Genomic DNA, 10,098 nt, shown 5'->3' with positions numbered 1-10,098 from the left:
TTTCTTTTATGTTTTACTATAATGAAGAGTTAATCTAAGTATACTACCTTTTTGTATTATGGCAAATTAACTTCAGTGTCACACCAGGTTGTAGTTGTTTTTATTCTTCTTTTTTTTCCCTTTAGGGGCATGAAGTGGTTAATCTTGGCTGCTTCCTGCCCTATAAAGGGCTGGAGTTTAAACACAGACATTAGTCTATGAGTAAGCACCCCTGGTGGTGCGAAACATGTTAGACCTTTTTGTCCACCTTGCCTGTCTGCATGTATAACTTTTTTATGAAATACTAATAAAGCACCTTCTGTTTTCAATTCAAAGCGGTTTTCCAAGCTGTGCCTGCCTAATTTTTCCTCTTTGCTTTTTGCTTAATCAGTTCCCCTCTAATAGTCACCTTATGGGCCAACCAGTTATTAATCCCATTCGTGTCTGCCGTGGTATTGTGTTGGAATAATTCTTTTATCTGTTCACCTATATGTTTTTTGATGTATGGGTTGTGCAATATAGTGGAGTCTAGACGCAAGGGAATTTGGCGTTGGGGCATTGAGGGCCAGTTAAGTTCCAGAGTGATGGAAGCGTGATCCTACCACGAGATCTGCAGGATTTCTGTGTCCGTGGCTAATACTATATTGTTATGATCCATCAGCCAGTAATCTATTCTGGAGTATGAGTGGCCTGGGGGCGAATAAAAGGTATAGCTTTGTGATCTGGGATGATTCAACCTCCATACATCCATTAGTAATAATGTATCTATTTTTTGGGTGATTCGTATTCTGTTTTTTATGCTATTTGACTCCTCCCTGTGGAGCAGTCCATGTGAGGATTCAAAGTGATGTTCAAATCTCCACCTACCATTACCACCCCCTTCTGAACCTCTCCCAATTTGGTTAGAGCTCTGTTATAGAACATTATTTTTTTTTCCTGTGTAATCTAATTGCAGTTGCCTGCCTGCCAAGCCACTTGCCCAGTGCCACCACTCATATCTGGTGTAACAGTAGTGTAAATTTAAAAAAACAAAAAACTTTTTTGACTGTGAAACATCAGTCTGCTAGTGTAATTTAATTGCAGTTGCCTGCCTGCCAGCGTGTGTGCCAGGCCCACTTGCCCAGTGCCACCACTCATATCTGGTGTAACAGTAGTGTAAATTAAAAAAAACAAAACTTTTTTGTTTAATCTAATTGTGTAATCTAATTGCTTGTGTAATCTAATTGCAGTTGCCTACCTGCCAGCGTGTGTGCCAGGCCCACTTGCCCAGTGGCCCCACTCATATCTGGTGTAACAGTAGTGTAAATTAAAAAAAAAAAACACTTTTTAGACTGTGAAACATCAGTCTGCTTGTGTAATCTAATTGCAGTTGCCTGCCTGCCAGGTGTGTGTGCCAAGCCCACTTGCCCAGTGCCACCACTCATTTCTGCTGTAACAGTAGTGTAAATTAAAAAAAAAAACTACCAGTTTTTTAGCCCATATTAAGCCCTTTATTCTGTTTGTTTGACTAAGAAAATGGCTTACCGGTCCCCATGAGGGGAAATGACAGCCTTCCAGCATTACACAGTCTTGTTAGAAATATGGCTAGTCATACCTTAAGCAGAAAAGTCTGCTAACTGTTTCCCCCAACTGAAGTTACTTCATCTCAACAGTCCTATGTGGAAACAGCAATCGATTTTAGTTACTGTCTGCTAAAATCATCTTCCTCTCACAAACAGAAATCTTCATCCTTTTCTGTTTCAGAGTAAATAGTACATACCAGCACTATTTTAAAATAACAAACACTTGATAAAAGAATAAAAACTACATTTAAACACCAAAAAACTCTTAACCATCTCCGTGGAGATGTTGCCTGTGCAACGGCAAAGAGAATGACTGGGGTGGGCGGAGCCTAGGAGGGACTATATGGCCAGCTTTGCTGGGAATCTTTGCCATTTCCTGTTGGGGAAGAGAATATCCCACAAGTAAGGATGACGCCGTGGACCGGACACACCAATGTTGGAGAAACATGATCTACATTTAAATTGAATTAGATATCCAGAGTAATACAAGTAAATAATATATATGTATAATAATCCAATATACGCTAACCATATGTATCAGTTATCAATAAAATAATTTATATCGCATTCACGATTCATTCCATATAGTGAGCGAGTACACAGTTTAAGGATCCAGTAGAGTTCCTTTTTTCCAAAATCTTATCCCTATTACCACCCCGTGGGGGTATTTTAGCTATGTCTATAACCTGAAATGAGAGATTTGCTAGATTTGTGAAGTGAAAATTATTGAAATGGTCTGCTACTGCAGAATCCTTACTGTAATTTTTAACGTCTCTGACATGCTCATTATATCGTGTTCTTACTGCTCTTGTTGTTTTACCTACATACTGCAAAAAACAAAAATTGCAGGTCAGCAGGTACACAACAAATTTAAAGCCACAATTGGCATAAAAGTCAATTGGATAAACTTTTTTATTAGATTTACATACAAAATGGTCATCCTGTAATATATTGGGACAGGCTAAACAATTTCTTGTTCCACATTTAAAGTTTCCTTTTTTATTTAGCCAAGTACCTGTATGGTGGGAATATACTATATCCGATTTCGCCAAACTTGGAGACAACATTTGTGCTAAGGTCTTAGATTTTCTCGATACAAATTTGCAATTTTTAATAAATGGTTGTAAAATTTCATCTGCTTTCAAAAGATCTAAATGTTTTTTTATGATATTGATTATCTGATCATACTGCTGACTATAGGGTGTGGAAAACACTATAGCATCATCAAATTTTGTTTTTTTTTGTCTTGTTTTTTAACCACCATAGTATCATCATGATGTCTTACATTATTTCTCACTTCCTCCAAATTTTTAAATTTGTATCCTCTTTGGGCCAATCTGTCCCTCAATTCGATAGATTGTTTATCATAAATATCATTGGATCGTGTGTTCCGTCTGATTCTTAAGAACTGTGACTTCGGAATTGAGTGTATGAGATGTTGTGGATGTTGTGACTTGGAATGCAGGATAGTATTGCCTGCTGTTGGCTTTCTATATGTTTTAGTAATGATGGAGTTATTGTCAATTTGTATACTTAAATCCAAATAGTTGATTTCTTTCAAATTGTATTCCCCTGTAAATTTTAAATTTAATTCATTATTGTCACAAAAATGAAGAAATTCTTTGAAACTATTATCATCTAAAGGGATCTTAAAAATAAAAAGCAAATCATCAATATAGCGTGTATACAATTCAATTTTGTCGCTCCAGATGTTGTTTGGTGAATAAAGATAAAGTTGCTCCCACCATGCTACATAAATATTGGCAAACGAGAGGGCAAATTTTGCCCCCATCGCCGTGCCACATGTCTGTATGTAAAACTCATTATCAAATAGAAAATAGTTCTCTTTGTATCTTTTTGCGGTTTTGATCCGCCGCAATTGGCTACGGCACACCAGTTTGTCAGGTTGAGTCCACTCTGTGTTTTGGACTGCCGGCTTCAACACTGCCTGTTCCGGTTGCGTTTTTTTCTCCTTTCACGAATACACGGATCTCCCTCACCGCCTGACCGGACTCTGACAGTGGATATCGGCAAACAGTTTCATCAAGCTTATGCGGTACAGACGGAACTGATCACGACGAGAAAAGTAAGAGGTTTTCTTTCCTTTTTTTCTTATTGTCATGAAACACCTCCGTTACAGAATTTGCAAATAACCTGATCATTGCATACCGCACTTTGTAATTAATGGTTGCTGATAGTACTATTTAAAAATATACCCACCGGACTAAAAAATATAGCAGACATGGCAGGTGTAGACACTGATGCCAGTAACTTAGCAGCAACTACTCTTTTAAACAATGATATTGAAACCGCTGATAATGAGCAGTTTGCATGGGATACACAGTATCAACATGCAGTTTTTGATACTAAAACAAGACAAACATTTTTTGACAAAATCTTTGCAGAGGAGTTGGAGGCTGAGCAAAGAGACCAACAAGACATTAAGAAAACTTTTAAAAGACTGGAACACTTACTATGCACTGACTTAAGACTTATGTGGGATGTCATAGCTTTTCAAAAATATAGGGATTGTAAACGCATTCCCAGAGGCCTACGTATAAAAAAATATCCCTCTTTTGAATTTGAAGATGAACAAGACCAAGAGGACTGGAATATGGCACTTACACAATGCTCCCTAACATTAATTGATATCCTTATAAGAGTTAAAGAAAAGAAGCGCATCAAATTGGAGGACCCATTGAAAATAGCTAAAGAGGGTTTAAAAAATTATGAGAAAAACACCAAATTCATCACATATAAAAAGAAAATGGATGAATCAATTGATAAATTTGATGGAGATCAGGCTACCAGAAAGGGTAAAAAATTCTTGCGAGATAAGGAGGATTTTGAACAAAATCAAGTATACAATTGGGCAGCAGTACGCAAACAAAATGTGCATAGAAGGAATATATATAACAACAAAAAAGGCAAAAGAAATATTGGAAATAAGAGTCCACATGATACACAACAAGACCAGGGACAACCCAAATCCATATTAAAAAATAAAGGCAATCGCAAGGTGGTGTTTAGCACTGATGAGGGTGAATCCACGGACTCTGATGCCAGTGCTAGAAGCACATGTATTTCTACCAGCTCCATGTCTCCTTCTTCTTCCTTTTCTGTTTCCCCTTCCTCCTCTTTTTTACAGGAATCCTCCGTGGAAGAAGTAGACGAGGAACCCCTGAAGGACAAACCGAAGACGAGAAGAAACTTACAAAAAAATCAAAAAAACAGAGAAGAAGGAGAAGATGGAGGAACAAGAGGAAAAGAAAAGAGCAAGAAAAAGAAGGGACACTAATTACTGATAATTCTTTGAATAATATTCAACCTATTGCAGGTTGCAAAAAACATGGACTGAGTATTGTTAATATATCTGACTATGTTTTGAATGAGCATGAAAAAAATGTTCTTTCAAAAGGTTTGGGATTTGCTCCAACAAGTAATTTCTCTGGTTTTTCCATACTCCTAGACATTAATAAATTTGTGCGCAAATTAACCCTGAAGAGGTTTTTTGCCTTAAATAAACATAGTGATGATTTCTTACTAGGAGAAGTGGAAACTCCACAGCAATTCAATAGGAATATTCATGTTAACTTTGAGGATGCATGTACCATTACAACATTAGTTAACATGTATAGTGATGAGAATCAACAATTCCAATCATCTTCTTTCCCAAAACCTAGAAAAAAACATTAAAATTTCTACCCTACTAATTATAGGGGACCGTTAATTAATGCTTTTCAGAAAGCAGTGCAAAAAGATATCATGGCATTAGAGGAAAATGTAGGGACAAGTACTGCCTCCTTAAATCTGACTAATAAAGAGCGAAAAGCTGTTAAATCTTTACAAAATAATAATAATATAGTAATTCGCAACTCAGATAAAGGAGGCAGTATTGTCATTATGAATAAAACTACTTATTTTGATGAGGCATGTAGACAACTATCTGATGATAGGACCTATCAGAAACTTCAAAGAGATCCTACTTTACCCTTTAAAAGAGAATTGGAAAAACTTGTAAGGGATGGTATATTGTTGGGCATCTTTGAAGAAAGTGACATCGATACATTAGTTCCTGCTAATCCCATATGCCCCATATTTCATCATGTGCCAAAGATTCATAAGGATGCGAGGTGTCCTCCGGGTAGACCGATTGTGGCTGGAATTGGCTCACTATTTGAACCTATAGCTGAATGGATAGATTCTATTTTACAACCCATTGCCATATCACAGCTGAGCTACCTACAGGACACCTCGCATCTTATTCTAACTTTGGAGAATACTCAGTGGCACCCCAATTTTTCTTGGGGCATTATTGACATCACCTCTCTTTATACTTCCATCCCACAGGGGTCAGGGTATAACAGCTGTCAAATATTTTATGCAGAGGGATTCTCTTTACACACAGGAGCAAGTGGATTATATTTGTGAGATCTTAAAGTTCTTGTTGTCTCACAACTATTTTCTATTTGATAATGAGTTTTACATACAGACATGTGGCACGGCGATGGGGGCAAAATTTGCCCCCTCGTTTGCCAATATTTATGTAGCATGGTGGGAGCAACTTTACCTTTATTCACCAAACAACATCTGGAGCGACAAAATTGAATTGTATACACGCTATATTGATGATTTGCTTTTTATTTTTAAGATCCCTTTAGATGATAATAGTTTCAAAGAATTTCTTCGTTTTTGTGACAATAATGAATTAAATTTAAAATTTACAGGGGAATACAATTTGAAAGAAATCAACTATTTGGATTTAAGTATACAAATTGACAATAACTCCATCATTACTAAAACATATAGAAAGCCAACAGCAGGCAATACTATCCTGCATTCCAAGTCACAACATCCACAACATCTCATACACTCAATTCCGAAGTCACAGTTCTTAAGAATCAGACGGAACACACGATCCAATGATATTTATGATAAACAATCTATCGAATTGAGGGACAGATTGGCCCAAAGAGGATACAAATTTAAAAATTTGGAGGAAGTGAGAAATAATGTAAGACATCATGATGATACTATGGTGGGTTAAAAAACAAGACAAAAAAACAAAATTTGATGATGCTATAGTGTTTTCCACACCCTATAGTCAGCAGTATGATCAGATAATCAATATCATAAAAAAACATTTAGATCTTTTGAAAGCAGATTAAATTTTACAACCATTTATTAAAAATTGCAAATTTGTATCGAGAAAATCTAAGACCTTAGCACAAATGTTGTCTCCAAGTTTGGTGAAATCGGATACAGTATATTCCCACCATACAGGTACTTGGCTAAATAAAAAAGGAAACTTTAAATGTGGAACAAGAAATTGTTTAGCCTGTCCCAATATATTACAGGATGACCATTTTGTATGTAAATCTAATAAAAAAGTTTATCCAATTGACTTTTATGCCAATTGTGGCTTTAAATTTGTTGTGTACCTGCTGACCTGCAATTTTTGTTTTTTGCAGTATGTAGGTAAAACAACAAGAGCAGTAAGAACACGATATAATGAGCATGTCAGAGACGTTAAAAATTACAGTAAGGATTCTGCAGTAGCAGACCATTTCAATAATTTTCACTTCACAAATCTAGCAAATCTCTCATTTCAGGTTATAGACATAGCTAAAATACCCCCACGGGGTGGTAATAGGGATAAGATTTTGGAAAAAAAGGAACTCTACTGGATCCTTAAACTGTGTACTCGCTCACCATATGGAATGAATCGTGAATGCGGTATAAATTATTTTATTGATAACTGATACATATGGTTAGCGTATATTGGATTATTATACATATATATTATTTACTTGTATTACTCTGGATATCTAATTCAATTTAAATGTAGATCATGTTTTCACTTTTTTTCCACTTTTTTAGTATCTGTATGTAGTTTAACAATTAATAATATTTCTTCATTATCTATAATGTCAACAGGTTTCTATACATTTCTTTTATGTTTTACTATAATGAAGAGTTAATCTAAGTATACTACCTTTTTGTATTATGGCAAATTAACTTCAGTGTCACACCAGGTTGTAGTTGTTTTTATTCTTCTTTTTTTCCTTTAGGGGCATGAAGTGGTTAATCTTGGCTGCTTCCTGCCCTATAAAGGGCTGGAGTTTAAACACAGACATTAGTCTATGAGTAAGCACCCCTGGTGGTGCGAAACATGTTAGACCTTTTGTCCACCTTGCCTGTCTGCATGTATAACTTTTTTATGAAATACTAATAAAGCACCTTCTGTTTTCAATTCAAAGCGGTTTTCCAAGCTATGCCTGCCTAATTTTTCCTCTTTGCTTTTTGCTTAATCAGTTCCCCTCTAATAGTCACCTTATGGGCCAACCAGTTATTAATCCCATTCGTGTCTGCCGTGGTATTGTGTTGGAATAATTCTTTTATCTGTTCACCTATATGTTTTTTTGATGTATGGGTTGTGCAATATAGTGGAGTCTAGACGCAAGGGAATTTGGCGTTGGGGCATTGAGGGCCAGTTAAGTTCCAGAGTGATGGAAGCGTGATCCTACCACGAGATCTGCAGGATTTCTGTGTCCGTGGCTAATACTATATTGTTATGATCCATCAGCCAGTAATCTATTCTGGAGTATGAGTGGCCTGGGGGCGAATAAAAGGTATAGCTTTGTGATCTGGGATGATTCAACCTCCATACATCCATTAGTAATAATGTATCTATTTTTTGGGTGATTCGTATTCTGTTTTTTTATGCTATTTGACTCCTCCCTGTGGAGCAGTCCATGTGAGGATTCAAAGTGATGTTCAAATCTCCACCTACCATTACCACCCCCTTCTGAACCTCTCCCAATTTGGTTAGAGCTCTGTTATAGAACATTATTTTTTTTTCCTGTGTAATCTAATTGCAGTTGCCTGCCTGCCAAGCCACTTGCCCAGTGCCACCACTCATATCTGGTGTAACAGTAGTGTAAATTTAAAAAAACAAAAAACTTTTTTGACTGTGAAACATCAGTCTGCTAGTGTAATTTAATTGCAGTTGCCTGCCTGCCAGCGTGTGTGCCAGGCCCACTTGCCCAGTGCCACCACTCATATCTGGTGTAACAGTAGTGTAAATTAAAAAAAACAAAACTTTTTTGTTTAATCTAATTGTGTAATCTAATTGCTTGTGTAATCTAATTGCAGTTGCCAACCTGCCAGCGTGTGTGCCAGGCCCACTTGCCCAGTGGCCCCACTCATATCTGGTGTAACAGTAGTGTAAATTAAAAAAAAAACACTTTTTAGACTGTGAAACATCAGTCTGCTTGTGTAATCTAATTGCAGTTGCCTGCCTGCCAGTGTGTGTGCCAAGCCCACTTGCCCAGTGCCACCACTCATTTCTGCTGTAACAGTAGTGTAAATTAAAAAAAAAACTACTTTTTTGACTGTGAAACATCAGTCTGCTAGTGTAATCTAATTGCAGTGTCCTGCCTGCCAGCGTGTGTGCCAGGCTCACAGCGTATACTGTGCCCACTTGCCCAGTGGCCCCACTCATATCTGGTGTAACAGTAGTTTAATTTAAAAAAAAAACTTTTTTGACTGTGAAACATCAGTCTGCTTGTGTAATCTAATTGCAGTTGCCTGCCTGCCAGCGTGTGTGCCAGGTCCACTTGCCCAGTGCCACCACTCATATCTGCTGTAACAGTAGTGTAAATTTAAAAAAAAAATTTTTTGACTGTGAAACATCAGTCTGCTAGTGTAATCTAATTGCAGTTGCCTGCCTGCCAGCGTGTGTCCCAGGCTCATAGCATATACTGTGCCCACTTGCCCAGTGGCCCCACTCATATCTGGTGTAACAGTAGTGTAAATTTAAAAAAAACAAAAAACCTTTTTGGACTGTGAAACATCAGTCTGCTTTTTTGTGTCAGGCTCACAGCTTATACTGGGCCCACTTGCCCAGTGCCACCACTCATATCTTGTTTAATAGTAGTGTAAGTGTACATTTAAAAAAAACATAATTTATGCTTACCTGATAAATTTATTTCTCTTGTGGTGTATCCAGTCCACGGAACATCCATTACTTGTGGGATATTCTCCTTCCCAACAGGAAGTTGCAAGAGGATCACCCACAGCAGAGCTGCTATATAGCTCCTCCCCTAACTGCCATATCCAGTCATTCGACCGAAACTAGCCGAGAAAGGAGAAACCATAGGGTGCAGTGGTGACTGTAGTTTAAAATTTAGACCTGCCTTAAAAGAACAGGGCGGGCCGTGGACTGGATACACCACAAGAGAAATAAATTTATCAGGTAAGCATAAATTATGTTTTCTCTTGTTAGGTGTATACAGTCCACGGAACATCCATTAATTGTGGGATACCAATACCAAAGCTAAAGTAAACGGATGAAGGGAGGGACAAGGCAGGTACTTAAACGGAAGGGACCACTGCCTGTAGAACCTTTCTCCCAAAAATAGCCTCCAAAGAAGCAAAAGTATCAAAGGTTTTGTACGCAGAACTACTTTATCTGTATGGAAAATCAGATAAGGAGAATCACATTGTAAAGCTGATAACACAGAGACTCTACGAGCCGAGGAAATAGCCATCAAAA

Source organism: Bombina bombina, chromosome 3, assembly GCF_027579735.1.
Source record: "Bombina bombina isolate aBomBom1 chromosome 3, aBomBom1.pri, whole genome shotgun sequence".
Lineage (NCBI taxonomy): Eukaryota > Metazoa > Chordata > Amphibia > Anura > Bombinatoridae > Bombina > Bombina bombina.
The sequence above is the reverse complement of the archived record's forward strand: the minus strand, read 5'-3'. Positions refer to the sequence as shown.